Genomic DNA, 25,556 nt, shown 5'->3' with positions numbered 1-25,556 from the left:
CCAGGCAAGAGATGAGTGACCGAGTTTAAGTGTGCAGAGTTCTGTGAGGAGTTTGTGGTGGCAGATGGTATCAAAAGCTTTTGACAGGTCTAAGAAGATGAAGGATACAAGTTTGCCTTCATTTCTGAACTGATTTATAGTGTTCATAAAGCTTAGGAGAGGCATTGTGATACTATGATCTGGGCAAAGCCGTGTTGAGTATTAGACAGAAGATTGTTAGATAGAAGGTAGTTTATTAGTTGGGTATGGAAACATTTTTCTAAGACTTTGGCTAGAGGGGATAAGATTGCTCAGTAGAGTTCCCTACTTTATGCAGTGGGATGATGTAAGCTATCTTCCAGAGTGTTGGAATGTAGTTTTCAGATATTGCACAATTAAAGAAAATAGAAATAGGGAAGGAGATGGCATCTGCAGCTAGTTTAAGGAATTCAGTAGGCAATTTATCAGCATCAAGGGTTGTAGTTTTAAGTTTACAGAGTAATTTTTTATGGTGTTGATTTGGATGGGCCTGAAGGAGTAGAAGTTATTGGTTTCAGTGGGTGGAACTAGACAGTTGGAGGGGTATTACAGTAGTTCTTGGATGGGGAGCAAATAGAGTTTGTAAAAAATGTATTAAATTGTGAGGCAAAACTGTCATTATTGTTAGAGACTGACAGAGTGGGTGCCGTTTGTCGGGCAGGCTGAAGGAGTTTTTTAATGGTGGACCAAAATTTCTGTGGGTTGTAATGGCTTTTCTGCTGAGTATTGGTAAAGTAGTTTTTATCTAATTTAATTTGTGTTTTGGCTTTATTTCTAAGTTGTTGGTATTTTTCTAGGTCGTCCTGTTTTTTTTTTTTGGAATGCCAGGGTGCCCAGGGTTTATCTCATAATTTAAGTAGGTCTTCTGTGTCTTAGTTAACTATGAAGCATAGTTAGATTTCACTCTTATGGTTCTTAAGGGGGCTTAAGGGGTCTATTTTCTTAACAATGTCAAGGAAAGTGGAATTAAAGTAATTTAAAGTAATCCATGGCACTATCTAAGGGTAATGTTTTAAGTGAGGTCCAATTACAGTTACACAAGACAGTGATAAAGGTTTGAGTATTAAAGGTTGTTTTTTGTTATGAATGTGATTGTAGTTTGTGTTTCCTGGAGGGTGAAGACGATGCCTAAGAAGATATGTGGGGAGGTGGTCACTAATCCTATCTGACTGAAAGGTGTGCGATGGTTTATTTATTAAGATCCAATCAAGGATATATTGTTTTTTGGTGGCTTTCAGGGGTGCTGGAAGCTGTTGAAGACTGGGGGGCAGAGGGTGAGAGGAGCACTTAGTGATCTAAAAAGGGCAATTTTTTAAAACTATTTACTACCACAACATAGGTTCACTTGGAGGACATTTTAAGCTTAGCCAATTTCCTTTTTGGTGCTTAAATTAACATTTCCTGATCGATCTTACCTATCCCATGGCTGTTAATTGTATATTATCCCTAGTGAGAATAAATGTGATCATACTATAGATAATTTGGGGGGACCCATGTAAGGGATGCAGCATTAAGAAACTGCCTCTATCCATTAGTGGGATGAGGGGCAATCCTGGAGTACATTTTCTATTACCCATCCTTAGATCCAAGTTGTATTTGAATATGGATAGGGATGAGCTTTGTTTTACTTGAATGGATAGTCTGTTCTGAAACAGTGGTAGCCTCTGTGATATATATCCATTTCTCCACAACATTCAGTTTAGATACCTGGACTGAGTTTCTCTGATGCAATTTGACTTCTTGATGTTCAGTAGGTCCATCTGTATTACGTTGAAGGATGCCTTGTATGCCAGACATGTCACCTCTAAGCACTCAGTAGGATACTGAGTATAGTAATAAAACTGTGAGGTGGTCCGTGCAAGATCTATTGTTTAGGACTTGTATCCTTTTAGTAAGGTATACCTGTGAGTATTCCAATTGTTGCATGGGTCTGGACAGATACATGCCAAAGTGGGCATTATACAGATTGATTGACCTAATGAGGGCTTTGTAAAGGGGGCAATAACATCACTAGATCTAGTCACAATTTATTTATAAGTTGTGCAATATAGAAAGACTGTCTTATGACTCTGAGCACATATTGGTCAAAAGTTAGGTCACTGTACACACAAGTTCTCAAATGCCAAATAACTGGGTCACTTCTCAGGGAGCATTGTCAATTTGGCAGTTCCCTGGAGTAGATGACTTTCCAAAGGATATGATAAGGTTTCAATTCATGATTCTGGCACCAGTTATTGTTTGGGACAAACCTTCCTGCATGATGGTTAAGTCATTTGGGGATTCAATAACTGCTCCTAGCTTGCAGCCATCTCAGACTTAGTCGGCCAAAACCCTTTGGTATTTCCTTTTACTTTTGAAATGTATATGCCAAACAGAAAAAGTCTCAGCACTGAACCCTGGGGGACTCGATTGGTGACTGGTCTCTTCCCATATTTTGATCTCCTGCATCCTGTGAGCAAGCATACATGTATAAAACAGTATCTGGAACGCATGACTTACACCACAAACTAAAAATATGAACTGCAATGTAGACCAATAAAAATAAATGTATTTATTCAAACGGAATAAGTGCTTTCACAGTTATACTCCAACACTGCTTCATCAGATGTTAAAAAGAGAAAAGACCACTTCCTATATACTATTATCTGACCAATCAAATACATGCATCATGCCATGCCTCTAAAACACATAAGGGCACAATACTATATTGTATATTATAAATTATACTTCTAACTATAATGAAATTACCTTACATAAATACAAAACATATATTAAAAATACAAAACAAAAACTCTCTCTCTCTCTCTCTATATATATATATATATATATATATATATATGTAGGTCTACCTGAAAATGCCAAAATTCCACAACGCTGACAATGAGAACACCGACACCAGGAGATCGACAATGGAGAAGACTGACAGTTGAGATTCCCGATGCTGAGAACACTGACACGTTAAGGTAAGTGTGTGATAATGATGGACGTTAGGGTAGGATGTGGGTCAGGTAAGTTTGCGATAGTGACGGACTTTAGGTTTAGGGGCGGGTTAAGTGAGTTAAGGTTAGGGTGTGGGTAAGGTAAGTGTGCGATAGTGACAGACTTGAGGGTTAGGGGTGGATTAAGTGAGTTAGGGTTAGGGTGCGGGTAAGGTAAGTGTGTGATAGTGATGGACCTTAGGGTTAGGGTTTGGGTTAAGGTTAGTGCATAGATAGTTGTGTATGTAAGGTTTAGTGTAGGTTTGTAAGGTTTTTGGTGTGCTTGTGTTGTGTGTGTGTGTGTGTGTGTGTTTTTCGGGAAAGGTATTTGTTTTGTTGATTGTTGGGATTTTGGTTTGTCGGGCATGTGAAGTTTCGTGTTTTTGAACTTTCTTTTTTTTTCTTTTTTTTTCGTGTCGGTTATTTCGTTGTCGGTGTTATCAGGTAGACCCATATATATATATATATATATATATATATATATATATATATATATATATGTATATATATATATAGATATATATATATATATATATATATATATATATATATATATATATATATATATATACATACATATATATATATATATATATATATATATATATATATATATATATATATACACACATACATACACACACACACAAACAACTAATGTCAAAGTATATGAAAAACTTCATCTAAACAATCTTCTTGCTTTAAGGACAGGTTTCAGTGGAACCTGTCCATTCAAGCCTTTCCCCTTGTAAGATTGCATCCTAAGGATCCATGTTGACTCCACCCTTTCAGTGTGATTACGAATGTCTCCCATCCTTAGGGACTCATATACCTTATCTAGAACTCGAAACTTAAATATATGATGTTCACCTTCTGACATGACATGCTTGGCCAATGCGTTATTCTCATACTTAATTCGAATAGAATAGGTATGCTCCTTTATTCTATCCTTGAACCTATGATTACACTTCCCTACATAAAACGAGGAACATACAACAGTGTGCCAAATAGATCACGTCCTTGGTGTTGCAGTTAGCACATGCCTAAAAACAGAACCTTCTTCCATCATTAGGGCTGATAAAGCTATTATCAGTCTCAGTGTAGTCACAAAAATTACAATTACCACAGGGGACGGTATCCCAGATATTAGGACCCCTATCTATATGTCTATTCTTATCTGGGTAACATAACATCTGTTTCAAATTCCTCTTGTTTTTATACCTAAACTTAGGTCTTTCCCCAACTATTCCTTTAATCTTGTCATCAGTAAGAAGTATAGGCCAATGTTTCTTAAAAATCTCAGTTACTGCCTCAGTATCACTATTAAATTGTAATGTGGCAGTCAGTGAATCAGGCGGTTTACTTCTAGTTCCTGAAATACCAGTAACTGCACCAAAATATGGTTTTGCTCTACTCCCCCTCAACTCAGCTCCAGCATGCACACCCAACTCAATTTCTCTCTTTCTATAACCTCTCCTACTAAACTGTCTCCCCAAACTTACAATCTCTTCTTCAAATCTTTGGTCATCATTATTTAGGTGGGATACTCTCATCCCTTGACCTTTCACTATATTATGAAAAATGTGGGGTGGGTGCATGCTAGTTTGATGGAGAAATTAATTCCTATAACATTCTTTCCTAAATAGACGTGTGCTAAAAATTCCATTAATATCTCTGTCCACTGTGACATCCAAAAAGTCCACACTAGATCTAGAATACTTAAAAATAAACTTCAGGAAATTTGTAGTCCCGTGTAAGTACTCTATAAATCTAATGAGATCTATTTCATTTCCACTCCATAACATATAAACATCATCTACAAAACGATTATAGAAGCTAATCAAGCTAAGAAATTCATGCCCTTGGAGGACAAACATGTCCTCCCAATATGCCAATACCATATTGGCGTAGCTGTTGGCACAAGACGTGTCCATTGCTACGCCCAAGGTTTGGATACGATAACTCCCATCGAAAACAAAAAAATTGTTTTTGAGGATAGTCTCCATAAGTAGACAAATCAAATCTATTTTATTGCCATCATAGCCACTATGCAGAGATAAATATTTACTCACATATTCAATAACTAAATCATTAGGTATGACAGTAAACAAGGACTGAATATCCATGGTCACCATCATGCAATCAAAAGATGTTGTATTCTGCTCTACATATGAGTAGAGGTTATTATTCCAAAACGGGTCTCAACTGCTTCTCCAGAAAAATTGAACAAGGTTCTGTAGCCCACCCAGCGCCTGCTACTATCGGCCTAAAAGGCAGAGTCACAGGGTCCTTATGAATCTTTGGAAGGCCATGAAAACTAGGAATGCAAGGTGATTCAATGATTAAGTACTCTGCCAATTCAATATTAATACATTAATTGAATAAACAATCATTTACTGTGTTTTTCACACTAGCAATGATATCATGTACTTGTTCAACAGTAATTCTAGCGTAAGTAGAAGTGTCATCTAACATGTTGTTAATACTATCAAAATAAAAAACTCCTCTCCATAACAACAATTGCCCCACCCTTGTCTGTGGGGCGAATAACTATGTTCTCATTTTTCATAAGCCCATTCAGGGCCACTTTCTCATCCGAGGATAAATTATTAAAACCACAACGCCTATTAGTATTATCTAACAAAGCTCTAATATCATCCTCACACATCCTAGACAATGCTTCAACTAAATGATGATTTTGAGGTACAAAACTACTAGGCTTGTTAAAAGTCTGAACAACATTATTAGCAGTTTCAAGAAAAATCAACTCGAGCATCAAGTTTCTATTAAACAACTTTAAGTCTATTAAAGTATTGACTTCATCTGCACCACCGGCAGGAATAAACGAGAGTCCTCTCTCCAATACTGAAAGTTCTGCAGGTGATAAAACAACATTAGACAGATTGTACACTAACCATTGTTCTGGTTCTCCCACAGTCCTGTTCCCTCCTGCATTGGGAGGTTGTTTCCTTTTCTTTCTCCCCTGCATCTGATTTGGAGACTGAACGAACGTCGTTTCAATGGTCAGAGGTAGGCAGTAAAAAACCTGTCTATCCAAATGATGTAGTTGGTTAATCTCTGCCATTGATTCTGTCATATTAACACATATTTTCTTTCTAACCACTCATTGCTCATGAGTAGCATTCCTGTCAACCTTAGGAGTGACATATACTGAAGTCACATCAGAGGTATTGTCACTATCATCATTATTGACTACGGTATTCTGTTCAACAGTTACAGGGGCTACGCCATCCTTACTGTTTGGATCCGGTATAAGGCTTTTAGTATGATTATCTGCCCCAATATCTCTATCAGATTGTCTAGGCCATGAAAATACATTCCCTAGTTCAAAATCTTTAATATCTCGCTCGAGCTTCTTCCTTTTCTGAGCCAGCAGTCTTTCCTCATAGAGCACTACATTATTAATTACTTCACATAATCGCACATCAACCAAATCCAACGGACCAGTCTCATATAGCTCTTGTTGTCTCTGAACCGCATCAAGCAGTTCTAATTCTAGTGGTTTAAAGAACTCAACCAGTAATTGAATGGATGAAAAACTTACTTCAAGGTTGAGTTTCTGCCATTTAGCCAGAAGTTCCGGGTATTGATATTCATAAGTGGGCATAGTGAGAACCTGCAGTCCCCTCGGTACAATGCCATGCTTGAGGCATGCATCCATATGAAAACGCTGATGTTGAAGGTGTTTCAGGTGGAAAAGAACTTTCTCAATGACGCGACCTTTCAAACGAACCTGCATAGTATTAGCCACCGCATCATCTGTTGCTGTTGCACCAATAGAAGGTAACTGGAGGAGGGGATTCCCCTCGGTGGTAAGAAATCTCGAAAGTCTATTCACTTGATTGCCCAAGTCCTGCTGCTCCATTAAATTACTAATTCCTTCAGCCATGTTCTCCACCTGGTAGAAAAGAAATAAGTAACAGACAAACAAGCCACTGGGAAAGGAATAAATCCAGATACAGAGCAAAAAGCAAGTCCAATGTAAAAAAACAGTATCTGGAACGCACGACTTACACCACAAACTAAAAATACAAACTGCAACGTAGACCAATAAAAATAAATTTATTTATTCAAATGGAATAAGCGCTTTCACAGTTATACTCCAACACTGCTTCATCAGATGTTAAAAAGAGAAAAGACCACTTCGTATATACTATTCTCTTTCCAATCAAATACATGTATCATGCCATGCCTCTAAAACACATAAGGGCACAATACTATAGTGTATATTATAAATTATATAACTTCTATCACCTTACATAAATACAAAACATATATTAAAAATATGTAAAAAAAACTCTCTCTTTCAATCTCTCTCTCTCTCTCTCTATATATATATATATATATATATATATATATATATATATACACACACACACAAACAACTAATGTCAAAGTATATGAAAAACTTCCCGAAAACAGAACCTTCATTAGCGTGAAAACTCCACTTCATTAATTTTTCCCGACAGGTCTTGCAGCTGTAAAAGTGTGTGGGGGGCTCCCCCTCCCCCTGACTCTATGGTTCCGGCACCCATGGTGGCTTTGTCAACTCTGGTAGCAGATTGAATAATCTGGGTAAAGCCATACAGGTTAATGAAACTAGTGGGGCTATCAGAGTTCAAGGTGAACCAACTGGTGTTGAAGTTGACCCATTATTATAGTTTCTTGTGGATAAGTTAAGGATAGGTAGTGGAGAATATCTTCAATTAAAGTAAGGTTGTTGCAAGGAAGAATATATATGCCTGTTATGGTAAGGAATTTTTTGGGTTTTATTTCAAGTTTGCTGAATAATATTTCCGCATTATGGAATTCCAGGATGCTTGGTTCAAAACGTTCTAATTTTAGATTATTTTTACAGAATAGGGTTACGGCAGCTCTGTGTTTATTTTTTCTATCAAGCCAATGAGTGTTATATCCAGGAGGTAGAATTTCATAGTTATTTATGTCTTCAGCCAGGTTTCTGTCAGAATTACGATGTCAGGGGAGTATTGTAAAAGGCTGGCATGAAGATCATGTATCCTATTGACTATGCTTCTTACATTCATGTTAAGGATTAGTAAGTTAGTACTATGGGTGATGTGTTTATTGCTCTGAAGGGCTGAAGTGTTGAGAAGTTGGTGGTTTGTTGTTGGTTTCTATTGGGGCATGGGTTAGGATGAATATCACCGCAGAGTTTTAAATGAGTGGAAAAGTAGACAAGTAAGGTTGAGAGTTTTGTTAAAAGTTTGTTAGACTTGAGTCAAGTTTGAGATTTGCAATAGAGGGGAACATATCTATGTGGGAAGTAACCTATATGGGTCATGTTATAGAGGTTTGGAGCTATCTCAAAGTTTGTGGGGAATATGTCAGGAGGAGGATGGAGTCTGGTGGTTGGGGGGGGCAGAAAGTGATGGCTATGGTATTGTGATAAGTTGTTAGGTAGTTAACTATAATAAGGAGTGTGAGGAGGCTTGTGTGCCAGGATATCATTTTCAAATGTCGGGTATACTGATTGATTACCATTGTTTATAAAAGAAGTAGACTGCTTAGGTTAGGGTGAGTTTGAGAAGAGAAATATTTATAGAGGAGAGCAGGAGAATGAATTGTGAGATTTTGTAGATAATTAGGGAAATAAGAGTGAGAATGTGGAGTTAGTTGGAAGTACAAGTGGGAGTATATAGTTAGGGGTTGAATAGGCATTGATGAACAATAGTTTGGAATTGGATAGTAGTGACTGGCGGGAGTGATTAGGTGAAAAGTTTAGATGTACTGGGGGTAGGGTAGGGGAGTGGAGTGAGCTCAAGTGCAGCGAGGGTGAACACAGTGGGCTGAACCAGGCAACCTAAACTACAAAAACTATCAGTGAGATTACAAACAAGTCAAAGAGTGAAACAGTATGATTTAGATCTGTTAACTTTATCTTTTACACATAATGCTCATGTTTGTATTTGTAACAAACTATAGGCAGATGTATTAAGAGCCTGCAAACAGTCTAAGCACTGCTGTTTACTAACTATCTTGTTTGTTTTATTGTATTCTAATTTTTGAATACTAGCCTGGTGTAGTGACTTTCTGACCTGCTAGTAGTTCCATAGAAAGCAAGTGTGTGACAGAATGGTGGAGCATTAGTAGACACACCCTTCTGTTCCTTTTTCAGCTTCTAGTTTGATATGTGCTGATTTCTGAATACTATTAGACAAATGCACTATTTATGAGCAGACTGCTTAGAAACATGAGTGATGCAAAATTTAAAAATTAGTATACACTGATGTCCCTTTTCCCTGGCACAGCTTTCTTTATTTTAAATCTGAGCCAGGAGCCGGGGGCATAGTTCCCCAATCTAATGTAAGTCAGACAGGAACACCAATCCAAAGATTAAAACAACTCTGACCCAACTGGATAACACTGATAAAATCCAAAGTAATAAAGTGAAGCAAAGAATGAATTCACTTGTTTTATTCACACTCTAGCGCCTCGGTGTTTCCACCTTCAAGGAATAACAAAACCTAATAAAACACATACATTTATATACAACAATCAATTAACCAAAACACACACAAGAATTAAAACATGTTGGTCCTTAAAGCAAACATTTCCAATTCAATTCATTGTTCAAACCATTGGGCATTAATAATGGAACATTATTTGAATAATTCAGCACCAGCAATGGGAGCAACCGCTGATAACCGACAAGCTGGGCCAGGTACGAGTCCTATATATGAGGTATTTGTGAGAGAAAGAGCTAAAAGAGTATCAGATCCCTTCAATTCGGTGGGGCAGATGCTTAATGTGATACCATCGGAAATGAGAGAGCTGATATATTTACAGGATATTTAAAATTAAAATGACATTGTGGGTGGGAATGAAAGTGAGGTGTTGAAGTGGGTGTGACTTCTGTCAACTTAACTCAGACCCTAATTTTAAACACTGGGATTGTCCCTTTAAGTAATGTATAACAACTTTTAAATACTGCTAAAAGTAAGTTATGGTAGATTACAACTTATCAATGTAAGCAACCACAATTTAGCAAGTCAGAAGGTAACATCAACACAGCAACTATGATATTATTAAGAATTACATACTCATCGTGGACTAGCAATAGACTACACTGATACAATTTAACTGTTACTGAGGACTACAGTTATTCAACAGTACAGCAATATGATATATACACTATGACTTTAGTAAATAGTTGTAAAGCAACTCCTTTCTTAGCTTTTTGTTAGACAATCAGTATTCCTTCCTAGCCTGGTCCATCTTTTATATTTCTCCCTTTTTCCTGCACTTCTTCTTCCTTTTGATGACTTCCTGGACTTCTGCATTCCACCAACTGGTTTCCTTATCTACCTTATTTCCATCCCTGGTTCAGCTGCATATCTGTTCTGTAGTCCTCACACATGCTGTTTTGAGATGCTGCCATTCTTCCTCAACTCCAGCTATTTCCTCTTCTATTTACTCTTCTTCTTGAGGTGCTAGAGCCCTGAGTAATTCCTTGAACTGTTGTGGTTTGGCTCCAGTCAACTTCTAGGTCTTCAGCCTGGTCTCTGTTGACCCTAGTACCTTCTCTGATCACTGTTTGCAGCTGATTATGATTATGGCAACCAGTAGTTTATTGTTGTGGGCCAACTGTTTCACTGGGGATGACTTTGCAATTGCTGATTCTGCCTCATTGCCCTTTCCTGACTAGGAGCAAGTCTACCTAAGTTGCATGTTGGACACTCTTGTATGTGATATCATGACTGTCTCTTTTTTTGAACCATGTGTTTGCTACTATCAAGCAATTTGCCAGACAGAAGTTTAGAATGACCTCTCTATCTTTATTCCTGTTGCCCAATCATGTGAACCCAGGCAGTCTTCATATCCTGTTCTGTCTGTCCTGATAAGTCACCCATGACCAACAACAATTCATGTTGTCCTGCTTTATCTTTTAGGTGCTGCATCTACTATCAGAATGCACTCTTTTCTTCACTCTGACAACCCTGCTGTGGGGCATAGGCTGAGATTATGAATACTACCCTGTCATCAGTCTGGAGCATACCTCTCAACCTCTTACTTCAAGAAATCTGGACAAAGGCTAAAATGGTGGTGGGACAAAGGCCCAAAAATAGGGACAGATTTAGATATTGCTCTTAGAAAGTTACTAGATTTACAGGATTTGTGTTAGCAGCATTTTCTAAAGGATATGATGTTTGAAACTCAAATATATGCCATTATTTTGTGATATCAGTCCTCAGTGATTTTCCAGAAAACCACAAGTTTATGAGGGACAGACCAAAAAGTACAGTTTTGTACCTACCATAAATGTAGATGTTCGAGGATTCCCTTGCTGCAGTCCTGACTATTGGGTATAGTCCGCGTCCCAGTCGGCCCGAATACCAGAGTATAAGGCGGACGTCGGTCATGGCGCCTTAGTCTGACGTCAGGGTACAAATGCGCATGACCGACGTCATTTCCTCAGTCTTTTCTTGCCCCAGATGTCAGAAGACCCAAAAAGACAAGTCCCAAAAACAACCTGCACCAAAAAACATGTACAATATATACAGCAATATATACAAAAAAATATAAGCATGTAAACTCACCTACACAACCACCCTGGAACAGAGGGGAAGGAGGGAGGAGGTGGACTGCACAGCAGGAATCCTCGAACATCTACATTTATGGTAGGTACAAAACTGTACTATGTTCTCTGCAGTCCTGACTATTGGGTAGAATCCCAAAGCAGAGGTAAGGGAGGCTGGCAAATTATAAAGTAGCAGGAGCTGACAACATGCCTTGTAAAACAGCTGTGGCAAAACCAGCCCTAGTCTTAGAGTATATAGGCAGGTGATAATGCTGAACTCCAAGTAGCTGCTTCCAGAATATCCTTAGTTGCCACCCCCTTAGAAATGCTGTTGAAGTGGCAGTAGCCCTAGTGGAATGAGGCCTAATCCCAGCTGGAACCTCTTTGCCATGATGGGAATAACAAAATGCAATGCAAAAGCCAATCCACCTAGAAATAGTTTGTTTTGACACAGGCTTGCCCTGTGAACTCAAAGCAAAAGAAACAAGTAACTGCTGAGACTGCCTAAAATCTTTAGTCCTGCTCAAATAATAAAACTGCCTGTGTACATCTAAAGTGTGCAAAATCTTTTCCCCTTTATTTTGAGGATCTGCAAAAAGAAACCACCTTAGGCATAAAGGAAGGATTAAAATGCAATCTAAAACCCTGTCCTTATGGAAAACCAAAAAGGGCAAGAAGTAATAGCCAACAGAAAAGCAGTCTTCCATGACAAATATTTCAATTCAGCAGTAGCTGCAGGCTCAAAAGGTTGTATTGAGATCCCAAGCAGGAGTAGGAGCTCTCGTGGGGTCTTATATTCTTTGCCCCTCTAAGAAACTGCTTGAACAAAGGATGAAACAAAGGTGGGTCACAATCATAGTGAGCATGAATCTTAAGAGAAGGACAAACCTTTGTCCAATAATTCAGTAAGATATTGAAGAGCCACACTCAATTAGGCTCTGAAATCTCCAAATTCTTTGCTGTACTCCAAAATAAAAATCTCTAGTACTGACTAGCTTCCATTTAGCCCATAATCACATTTAAAACTTGTTGAGCTGTGCTTCAACACAGAATATGCCAAGCTGTGAGATGAAGAGATTGAAGCTGATGAGGAATCAGAGGTAAAGGCCATGGAGGCTTCTTTATAAGACTTGTCTTGTCTGACCTTTAATAATACCTTTGGAAGAAGATTTCCAAGTGTGATGAAACCCCTTTTGTGTGCTACTTGGCAGCTGGTGGTTTAGTGGAGAAGCGAACAGATCTATGTCTGGAAAGAGTCAGTTGCAGGCTTAACGCGCAAACTCCCTCAAAAAATCATGCTGTGATGCTAGAGGGAAAGAATGCCCTTGCTAGTGTTGATGTACCACATGACAGCTGTGTTGTCTGTTAGAATCAACACCTGCCTTGAACGCCATCAATGCAAACTGGACTGCTAACATCTCCTTCATGTTGATATGCAGATGCTGTAGTCTGGCAGGCCACTTGTCTTGTATCCACTTTCCATTTAGATGTCGTTAATCTGACCTCCGCCTCTGGCCGGTCACAGAGAGTCCCTTGTTTAGGTGACATTCGAATTCCTTTGAAGGCAAGGTATTATATGAATGACAGTGTCGAAATCTTGGCAGTGCTGTGTCCATACATTTTTGAGATACCATTGCAGCGCAGTTTGGCATTGGGAAGCACCAGAATACAAGATGCCATGAACCCTAATGCTTGAAGGACTGTCCTTGCAGTCAGCACGGACTGATGAGATAGTTGATGGAAGTAAAGTGACAGACTCTTTTGTTTGTCCGGGGTTAAAAGGCCATCTGGGCTGCTGTATTCAGTCTCACACCCAGAAAGCACATGTCTTGAGAGGGTACTAGACTGGACTTTATTATGACATATTCCAGATGCTGTAGAAGGTCTTCCTTTTCTTGAGCCAGAATCAGGCAGTCCCAAGTAAGGATAGATTTGAATGCCTCGGCCTGAAGTAAGCTATCACTGGAGCCAGAACCTTTGTGAATACTGGGGCAGTAGAGATAAGCCAAAGGGCAATGCAGAGAACTGATAATGAAAATCTCCAGTTCGATCAAGATACTTTCTGCAACTTAGCCTTATAGGCACGAGGTGGGCTTCCTTGAGATCCAAAGTTACCATCCAGTGATCCTTGCCCAGCAGAGATCTTGAACTTGGGAATGTCCAGATAAGTGTTGAGGAGAGATAATTGGTCTCCACGGTTCCCCTTCTTTGGTACTAGGAACAGGCAGAATAAATTTCTGATACAGGGACTGGCTGAATGGCCCCTATCTGGTGAAGGAGGAACATCTGGCATGCCTTTGAAGGGGCATTGTGTGGAAATAAAATCTGTAACCGTGATGAATGATATCCAGCACCCATCTGTCTTGAGTGATTAAATCCCAATTTTCTTTGAAAAGAGACAATCTTCCTCCCAAAGGAGCTGCCAGACGAGAGTCCACTGGCAGCTGAAAAGGCAGGTCATTGGTTCTGCTACTAAAGGACTGGACCCTGCCCTCCCAGAAGTCTGAGCAGGTGAACTGTCTGATCTAGGCTCAAACGACCTTGAGAGGCCTGCCCCTACCACGTCTAGACCTACCCCTAGACTGGGAACCATAAGCAGGATATGTCCACCCCTTAGCAGGCCAATTTCTACTAAACTGGAGGCTGCACCTGCAAAATCTTTAACAGTCTGCATAGACTTAGCTTTGTCCTCCATTTTCTTTAAAACTGCGTCCAAACAACACATCAGACTGTAAAGGAGCATCCAAAATCCTGGTCTTAACATGCTCAGCTAAATTCTGATCCTTCAACCAGGCATGTCTGCGAAGAACAGAACTAGTAGCAGCCACCCTCGAGGAGGCCTGAACAGCATCAAAACCACACTGCAAAGAACCCACTTGTTCAGACACATGAACCAAATCAAAGCATCCACCTTAGATTTCAATTGTGAAAGGAGATAATTCTGATATTTCAGCATATGAAACTGACAATTCACCCTCATGGCTAGAGACCTATCCAAAGCCCTTGCCTCTTTATCAGAGGGTACAGGATTTTTAACCACAGAAGCTTTAACACCTTTAGGCCCTGAGAAACAGTTTCTGTCCGCCCCTGGGACTCTTAAACAAATACTTATGAGTAAAATACCTATCAGGCTTAACAGGAGCAGGAGGCAAGGAGTCAGGGTTCAGGGAAGCCTCTGCAAAAACATCCTCCACCACATTCAACACAGTAAAACAAGAATTCCTGGCCTTCCCATTTAAAGTGCTCCCTCATGGAGTGAAGAGTCTCTGAAAATGAAAATCCTCAGGAGAAGCTGTAGGAGTGGAATCATCCACATCAGAATCAGAATATTGCAAGTCTTCCACAGAAGACTCTGAAGCCTGTGAACACTGTTCAAAACTATCAAACTCCTGTTCCACCCTAGGCCTCTTATCAGGGGCATAGAACCTCTAATCAGAGTAATCAAATCTTCTGCCATTTAAGCATATGTTGGAGAAGCCCCCACAGAAGCTGAACTTGGCCTACCTCTAAAAGAAGCTTTGGCAACAGAAGGAGAGGCCCTAACTACCTTGGGAAGAGAGGGAAGAACAGTTACCTGAGAAGCCCGCCTACCTCCTGAGAGGGCACATCCTGTAACAGAAAGTATCTGCCTGGGACTCACCCTGTTTGTTTACTGTTTTGTCCTCTTTGATGAAGGCCGGAGCATCCCACGGCATGACATATATTAAACGCTTCCAAACACAAAACCTAAACTCTAGCACAATCAAGCCCAATAGTAGCGCTTTTTAAATCTCGCACACAAGAGGCAACCAACAACGCCCGTGCTCAGGCCCTAAACAAGGTATACTATCTGCTTCCCACAAGAAATACATTAAATACTGAGGCAAGAAAAACCAAAATGTTCCAACGGGCCATTTAGCCAACTCTGTTTTCTGAAACTTCCGTTTCGGAAAATCTCAGAACGCCAACCAATAGTCAGGACTGCAGCAAGGGAAGACGAAGAACATCTATGAGGCAAAAATCTGTACTTTCTGTGAAAATCTTGACAGTTGACAGGTATGGGATAGATTCTGATGACAATGAGTTTATCACTAACTTTGATGAAACCCCTCACTGTCTTCTGAGGCTTCTTCCCCACCACAATTCCCACATTTCTAGCATGGTGTGGTGTATAGGCTGAGATTATGAAAACTGCTCTATCATTACACTGGAGTCTGATTGCCATATGTCTGTCACTAATTCTGATAACATCCCTCACTGTCTTTTGAAGCCTCTCCCTCACCACAATTCCCACACCATTTCTAGCCTGTCCTCTTCCTGAGTAGTAAACTCTTGGTTCCCAAGCCAAGTGGCTTTGCTGTACGGCCCTTCCCATCTTGTTTCCTGGATACATAGGATGCCCAACCTCCTCTTTACCATCATGTCATCCACTTTCAAGCTCCATCATGTCAGTGAACCTACATTGAGTGTAATAATACTTAGTTCATGTTTGGCAGGTTGATTGGTTTTACATCTATCTTTTGCTCAACAGAGCTATCCCAAGTAACCTAAGCTGGGGAACTGGTCACCAGACAGCCAACAGCTTATTTATTGAGGGCTGCTGGGCTTTATGGTGAGCACTGATCCCTCTCACTGTTAGCATTGATCCCTGGCATAGGTCGGAATAGGCCAGATTCTCAACAACCAGCAAATACCTATGCCTATTTGGCAACATTAGTTAACAGGATCAAATCACCTAGATCCATATTTTACACTGTCGACTGGCTAGCCATGTCATGGAGCTCAGTCTGTGATTTGTGTTTGCCTATCATGAGGATATTTGATCACCACAACAGCTGTCCAAAGCAGTTGGTTATACACTTCATCCCCCTATAGGGCACCACGTAGAGTCTGTGCTGCTTGTGCACAGCTTCATTTTTTGCTGAGTCTGAGATGGAAACACTCAGCATGTTTTTCAAAGGTGGGAAGAGTCCCACAGAGACACAGGGAAAACATGTAAACTCCAAACAGGCATTGGCTGGGAGTCATAACCAAACCTTGTACCTTGTGGATGGGAGGTGAAAACCTTAACCATTAACCATTATGCCATCTGGTCTCTTTTAAATGTACAAAACAAATCTGTACATTTCCAAATGTAGCTTACAGCTGATGCCTTTAAGCACATCTTCAAAATGAATAAGCAAACACATTTTACTAATGAAAAAAATGTGTTCAACATGTAAAAAACTTGCAATATGTAGAGAATTACAAACCTTTCTCCTCCAAAACATTTTCATTTGCTTTTCTTTTTGTACGTATTCTGATGTCAGAATCAGTCTCTGTTACCACATGTGAAACTGCTACTCCACAGCATCTCAGATGTCATACCTTCTTCAGTGTTTAGCCTCTTATTGTCATGATATCCTTACTGTACAGGTTAATATCATGGTACATGTCATGATATCCTTACTGTACAGGTTAATATCATGGTACATTTACTATATAATATCCATAGCACTGTTGCACTCCTACTATACAGCAGCTGAAATTGTCCTTATCATAATATTTCTACCATACAGTTGTATAACTTCAAATCTTCACTATAAAGTTCTCTATCATGACTTTTTCATTCATTATCTGATAATCACTTTATCTTGCTCAAGGTTGCAAGAGACCTCACTATAAAGCATCTCTAGTATTATACCTGTACAATACATTTGTACTATCGGTATTTTATTATATAGTAACTCTAAAATCAAGGTAGCTTTATTTGTAGCATGTGTCAAATGTCATGAAACTCGAACCTGTGTACAGCAACAGCCTGGCTCTCCAATAACTGTAGTATTAGCCAAGTCCCTCTGTATGCAGAAGCAAGAAAAATTTGCCTTGCTTATTACAGGACACGAATAACTCTATTGTGGTTTTCAATCATGAATCATAACAAGAGGAAACCATACTTAATTTAATTATAAAATATTATAAATTAACTTTGGAGCCATATTGGTTAAAGAGCTAAAAGAATTTGGAAAGTGTAATCATACAACTCATATCTCACAAGACTTTAGCTATGCAGAATCAAACAAAAGTATTCATTAATATGCATAGAATTTAAAATAAAAAATAAGTAATGTGAATATGCATACAGCAAATTGGAGAATACACACACTTACAGTATATGTACATTAAAATATTAGAACCCAACACTTACATTATATGTAAATTAAAATATTAGAACCCAACACTTACATTATATGTACATTAAAATATTAGAACCCAACACTTACAGTATATGTACATTAAAATATTAGAACCCAACACTTACAGTACATGTACATTAAAATATTAGAACCCAACACTTACAGTATATGTACATTAAAATATTAGAACCGAACACTGCATTTTACAAGAGCAGCTGTTACAGTTTTATACAAAGTCACAATGTTAAGGTTAGAATAATACATTCTTTATTTATAAGTGCTACCTTTAGTATTATAGCAGTAAGGTTAGCATAATACATTCTCTATTTATAAGTGCTGCCTTTAGTATTATAGCAGTAATAATGTATTCCCCACAGCTTTACTGCAAAACTTCTTACATCTAAAGAATACACTTCAAGAAAATATTTTCCCTTTAGTCTTCTTTACAGACTATGATATGGGTTTTAGGAATAAATGACCAAAAGAACCAGGATCCACCACTTGAGAATTTATTCCAGCCTCTAGCGCCTCGGCAGTAGCCTTCCAAGGAGAATACAAACAGAAAAATGCACTACATATTTATACAATAAAATTAATCAAACAATTAAACAATTAAAACACTTATTAAATTTAAATAAAAACTATCCAATTGGATTCTACATTGATGCCACCAGGGGCTAAAGTGCCATATTTTAATATAAAAAGGGTTTCCTTGTACAATTTTTTTTTTCTTTATATTAATACTATATTGAGTATTTTTTTGTTTTAATTGTTGTGTGGTTACTTATGATATAGGTTTTGTATGACTCTGGTTTTACTAACCTACCATGGTGGTTGAAGGGATGATAATGACAAGGGTCAAGTGGCCTTCTCTTATGGCAAAAATGAAGCATCACCAATATCTAGAAATGCTGTGGTCATGTTTTGCAATGCATTTATCTCTCTCTCTCTCTCTATATATATATATATATATATATATATATATATGTATATATATATGTATACATATATATATATATATATATATATATATATATATATATATATATATATATATATATGTGTGTGTGTCTACTACAGTAGACCGACAGATCACAAGATTGACACTGAAAAGAATGACATGAAATAACCGACAGCCCAAAACACTGTAAACTCAAAATCCTGACAAGCAGAAAACCGACGTTCAAAACACTGACAATACAATAGCGAGCCCCACACCAAAGAACCCAAAAGGTGTATTTAAGTGCTATGTACAAATGAAAACATCACATCACGTAAATGAAAGTAACTTGCCATTGCTGTGCAAACTCCAAACAATGAATACCCACCAAAGTAGTGTATGTACATCATTAACAAGTGTAAACAATCCCGTAGTAGAAGTCATCCCGTTGTAGAACACGTAGATTGTGATCCATGTAGTGAACACTCAATCACTGTATGCCAGTATTTATACTGCTAAACACCACAGGCAAACATTACATTTTTAATAGCCGAGCTATGGCTTTCACAAAGTCCAAGCTGGAGTAACACGTCCTCTTTGAAAGTACAGTTCTGAATTGTTCATGCCGGGCTACTAGTCTCCTTTTCTTTGGAGAAGGAAGACATCTTGTTTCCACCCGAATCCGCAGTTCATCCACACAATTTTGTTCATGGACTAAAGATAGCAGTAAAACATGCAAGCCTGTATTTCTTGCACCTAGCAAGCACTTTAATCTATGGTGCCACGCCTCAATGGAGTTCTGAGTGCGTGGCAGAAATAGATAATTTAAATCGGACACATTCCAGAATGTAACTGGAAAGAGTGATGGAAACCGTATATTGCCCGAGGTCCACGTATTAAACTTGCATTTCTTTCTGTAGATATACCAATCGGAAAAATAATGCAGAAGTTCCTTACCCTCTTCAGGAAACACTTCACATGTAACTGCAAGGTAGAGTTCTGTGCTCCTGGCAGAAACCTTGCCTGAAGAGTAAGCTTAAGCAGTCTCCCATAAAATCATTGCTTGCCTGCATAGAGGATAAGAATGTGTTCCCCTTGCTTGTTGATGTACCACATGACAGTTGTGTTGTCTGTTAGAATCAGCACCTGCCTGGAAAAGTGCTCCTTGAAAGCCATAATGCAAACTGGACTACAACATCTCCTTCATGTTGATATGTAGATGCTGTAGTCTGGCAGGCCACTGTCTTGTATCCACTTTCCATTTAGATGGGCTCCCAAGCAATGTCGAGGCATCTGTCGTTAAAATCTGACTACTTCTCTGGCGGGTCTGAAAGTCCTTAACATTGACATTCCTGAGCCCACCACAAAATTCTTTTTGAGAAAGCTAGTGTTGAATGATGATGTCCAAATCCTGGCAATCACTGTGTCCGCCATTTGAGATACCATTGTAGCTTCCTCACTTATACAGTTTAGCATTGAGGCACCAAGAATACAGATGCACCATGAACCTAATGTGAAGGACTGTCTTACAGTCATACGGACTGATAGAATAGTTGATGATAAGTAAAGTGACAGACTCTTTTGTTTGTCCGGGGTTAAAAGGCCATCTGGGCTGCTGTATTCAGTCTCACACCCAGAAAGCACATGTCTTGAGAGGGTACTAGACTGGACTTTATTTCGTCACAGAATACCCTAGGCATCTTAGCACTGCTATGACATATTCCAGATGCTGTAGAAGGTCTTCCTTTTCTTGAGCCAGAATCAGGCAGTCGCCAAGTAAGGATAGATTTGAATTCCTTAGCCTGAAGTAAGCTATCACTGGAGCCAGAACCTTTGTGAATACTCTAGTAGATAAGCCAAAGGGCAATGCAGAGAACTGATAATGAAAATTCCAGTTCGAAACGCAGATACTTTCTGCAACTTAGCCTTATAGGCACATGAAGGTAAGCTTCCTTGAGATCCAAAGTTACCATCCAGTGATCTTGCCCAGCAGAGGTAAAAGTTGCTGTAACGCAACATCTTGAACTTGGGAATGTCCAGATAAGTGTTGAGGAAGATAAATCCAAAATTGGTCTCCACGTGTTCCCCTTCTTTGGTACTAGGAACAGGCGAGAATAAAATCCTAGGCCCCTTTCTGATACAGGGACTGGCTGAATGGCCCCTATCTGGAGTAACTGAGAAACTTGCTTGTGAGCCTCTTTCTTTGTGGAGGAGGAACATCTGGCATGCCTTTGAAAGGGGCATTGTGTGGAAATAAAATCTGTAACCGTGATGAATGATATCCAGCACCCATCTGTCTTGAGTAATTAAATCCCAATTTTCTTTGAAAAGAGACAATCTTCCTCCCAAAGGAGCTGCCAGACGAGTCCACTGGCAGCTGAAAAGGCAGGTCATTGGGTCTGCTTACGAAAGGACTGACCCCTGCCCTCACCAGAAGTCTGAGCAGGTGAACTGTCTGATCTAGGCCTAAAGAACCTTGAGCCCTGCCCCTACCACGCCTAGACCTACCCCTAGACTGGGAACCATACGCAGGATATGTCCACCCCTTAGCAGGCCAATTTCTACTAAACTGGAGGCTGCACCTGCAAAAATCTTTAACAGTCTGCATAGACTTAGCTTTGTCCTCCATTTTCTTTAAAACTGCTTCCACAGGCGGTCCAAACAACACATCAGGCTGTAAAGGAGCATCCAAAATCCTGTTCTTAACATGCTCAGCTAAATTCTGATCCTTCAACCAGGCATGCTGAAGACCAGAACTAGTAGGAGCCACCCTCGAGGAGGCCTGAACACCCACAAAACGACACTGCAAAGAATGCTTACGCACTTGTTCAGACACATGAACCAAATCCAGCAATTCTTTACACTCAATACCTTGCGCCAAAGCATCCACCTTAGATTTCAATTGTGAAAGGAGATAATTCTGATATTTCAGCATTGAAACTGACAATTCGCCTCATGGCTAGAGTGGAAGAAGTATACTTTCTCCCCACCTATCCAAAGCCCTTGCCTCTTTATCAGGGACAGGATATTTAACCACAGAAGCATAAACACCTTTAGGCCGCTGAGAAACAGTTTCTGGGTCCCTGGACTCTTAAACAAATACTTATGAGCTTGGGCACCCTAAATACCTATCAGGCTAACAATTAAAACACTTATTAAATTTAAATAAAAACTCTCCAATTGGATTCTACATTGATGCCACCAGGGGCTAAAGTGCCATATTTTAATATAAAAAGGGTTTCCTTGTACAAAATGTTTTTTCTTTATATTAATACTATATTGACTATTTTTTTGTTTTAATTGTTGTGTGGTTACTTATGATATAGGTTTTGTATGACTCTGGTTTTACTAACCTACCATGGTGGTTGAAGGGATGATAATGACAAGGGTCAAGTGGCCTTCCCTCATGGCAAAAATGAAGCATCACCAATATCTAGAAATGCTGTGGTCATGTTTTGCAATGCATTTATCTCTCTCTCTCTCTCTCTATATATATATATATATATATATATATATATATATATATATATATATATATATATATATATTTATATATATATATATGGGTCTACTACAGTAGACCGACAGATCACAAGATTGACACTGAAAAGAATGACATGAAATAACCGACAGCCCAAAACACTGTAAACTCAAAATCCTGACAAGCAGAAAACCGACGTTCAAAACACTGACAACACAATAGCGAGCCCCACACCAAAGAACCCAAAAGGTGTATTTAAGTGCTATATACAAATGAAAACATCACATCACGTAAATGAAAGTCACTTGCCATTGCTGTGCAAACTCCAAACAATGAATACCCGCCAAAGTAGTGTGTGTGTACATCATTAACAAGTGTAAACAATCCCGTAGTAGAAGTCATCCCGTTGTAGAACACGTAGATAGTGATCCATGTAGTGAACACTCAATCACTGTATGCCAGTATTTATACTGCTAAACACCACAGGCAAACATTACATTTTTAATAGCCGAGCTATGGCTTTCACAAAGTCCAAGCTGGAGTAACACGTCCTCTTTGAAAGTACAGTTCTGAATTGTTCATGCCGGGCTACTAGTCTCCTTTTCTTTGGAGAAGGAAGACATCCTGTTTCCACCCGAATCCGCAGTTCATCCACACAATTTTGTTCATGGACTAAAGATAGCAGTAGAACATGCAAGCCTGTATTTCTTGCACCTAGCAAGCACTTTAATCTATGGTGCCACGCCTCAATGGAGTTCTGAGTGCGTGGCAGAAATAGATAATTTAAATCGGACACATTCCAGAATGTAACTGGAAAGAGTGATGGAAACCATATATTGCCCAAGGTCCGCGTATTAAACTTGCATTTCTTTCTGTAGATATACCAATCGGAAAAATAATGCAGAAGTTCCTTACCCTCTTCAGGAAACACTTCACATGTAACTGCAAGGTAGAGTTAGTATTGTAGGTTGATGCTAACCCCAGGGATTGCACTTTACGCCAGATGTTCTGGCCAAAATGAAAGAGAAAGTCCTTTGATCGGGCTCCGGGTATATTTAAATGTACACTTTTCAGTGCTGTGATTTCAAAATTGCATAACACAAACTTGACTGCCACCTCAAATCCCTGCTCTGATAATAAATGGAATGTGGAATGCCATAAGTAATTGTAGGACTTGAATGACTTTTTCGACATTAAAGCATACAGTAGGGGTACAGTCTTACTATATGAGCCGCACTTTATTAAGCCATGTATACTATATAGTTGACGGATGGTGACACCTTTTTTAAAAAATGTGCCGTCCATAAGCCAAATAGTAGCCTGACTTAGATTGTATAAGTTCTTCACAGTACTGAAAACCACTACTGTGGTGTCTGTTGTTACATCAGACATTGTTTTGCTAACAAACATTCCGTCTTTCAGAGGATAATCATTGAAGTCTGTAGTATGTAGTGTTAGCTCATCAGGGTTATCTCGTACTCTCCCTTTTGCTCTAACTCTTCTTACTTGTTGTAACAATGCCCTTCTGTTGGGAATAATGTCTACACTGTCTAAGGACGTTGTTTGTACAGCATCCTCTACTAGCAGACAAGGTGTATCCCTACTGTATTTGGCTCTTATTTTCAAGTCACTACACACTGTATACCTAGCTATTTCTCTGGGATCACCTGGTGATGGTGTGCTACCGATTTATTTAATATGTCTTCTTTAGGAAGCAGAGTGGTTACAGCTCTACCTTTACAACCATCAGTTATTTTCAATTTACAAGCCCAGTATCATTTGCTATATCTAGTCCTCTCTAAATGGTATAAATACCCTTCAGTAACCAGGAGATGCTTGCCTTTTACTATCAAAATTTCAAAAACATTTTTGCAAGTAATTAGTTACTCAAAAAACATTATCGAAATTAACAATAGTGATCAATCAATATAACGAAACAACAAAAGGTCGAATTGTTGATATTTTTCGAACTTACCTTAACATCCGGTGACATTCAACCCATGTTTTGCAGTGGAGCAAGCCCGGCTGTGCCCCCCACCTCCCCTGCTACTTATATATTAAAACTCCGACATCACCCTGCAGTGAGGAAAATGGCAAAGTTCCCAATCCCCACTGTAGTGTGATCTCCAGTCAGTCTCACAACAGTGAATGCACACTAGCATTCACTGTTGCGGGTTTGACATTTTTGAATCGCCGTTATGAAACTTTGATAAACTGACTTTCAACAATCAAAGTTTGCATAACGGCATTCAAAATTTTGATAGTAAGCTATACACACACACACACACACACACACACACACACACACACACACACACACACACACACACACATATACACACACACACACACACACACACACACACACACACACACACACACACACACACACACACACACACACACACACATATATATTTGCCATTTTTCTCCAGAGTGTTATAACTTTTTGGATAATTTTTCTCCCCAACATAGTACACTGACTGTGAGAAGTCAGTAATGTGGACACAAGTTGTCTGTGTTATCGTTGCATTTAGTCTTTCAACATAATAATCTACAGCTGCATAAGAAAGTGCTATTTCTGAGGTACATTGTTTTGAGATTTATTTTTCTACATATTTTTTTTACCCATGTGGCTGCATGCCATCAAGCCATTGCCACTGGTGCCAAATTGTTCCCCACTGAGATGAAAGAAATGGTGCCCATTCATTCCTCTCTGGGGTGATATATGCCCAAGATCATTTATTCCCTTAATGGGCAAGAATGATCTGTGGCATTGCTAACAATGAGACAGTCGTGAGATGATTTTTTTTTATGTCCCAACTCTACCCCATAATGGTGACATAAGTCCCTGCATTACTGTGGGGTCTACCAACACTCCCTAATCATCAGTGTGTCAACTTCCACATGCAAGCTGTGAGAGGTGATGAGAACCTGGCTTGGGTAGTCACATGGACACCCATTCCACAGACACGGCCATGCTAACTGGGACCAGTTTCTACCTACCTTTAACAGCTGGGGAGTGACCAAATCCTCCCACCAAGGTGTATATGTTGACAAAGAGCTATGCCTGTCCCATCCCTTCACCTGGATCTTCCAAGTACCCATATCACTACTTGAACTCTTGCTGGCTGGGTCTCTGCATCACAGAACCAAGTAATTTTGACACTATTTTTCACAATATATTTTTATTAAAATTTTAACTATAAACATATCACTCATATAACAAGAAATCAAACTATGAAATACAATGTTACACAAAGTAATAGTTGAAGCAATACTATCACTGCCATTTACAAAAACAAATCCAAAATATTTAAGCACAATACAAATATCAAGAGAAAATATGTAACACATATAACCATATTAGATGCCAGTTTTTAAATAATTTCTGAAATGTGTTACTTACTTTTCTGTCAGTGAA

At 39.1% G+C, this 25,556-nt stretch overlaps 1 protein-coding gene across 1 annotated transcript in view; it reads right to left on the bottom strand.

Moving 5' to 3' along the window:
• Positions 1-25,556, bottom strand: part of LOC122789932 (serine protease 23-like) — a 163,751-nt gene that overhangs the window by 78,207 nt on the left and 59,988 nt on the right. The gene's annotated exons all lie outside the window — the stretch shown is intronic.

This window comes from Protopterus annectens, chromosome 15.part0, assembly GCF_019279795.1.
Source record: "Protopterus annectens isolate FY-2018-M chromosome 15.part0, PAN1.0, whole genome shotgun sequence".
Taxonomy (NCBI): Eukaryota; Metazoa; Chordata; order Ceratodontiformes; family Protopteridae; genus Protopterus; species Protopterus annectens.
The sequence above is the reverse complement of the archived record's forward strand: the minus strand, read 5'-3'. Positions and strand labels throughout refer to the sequence as shown.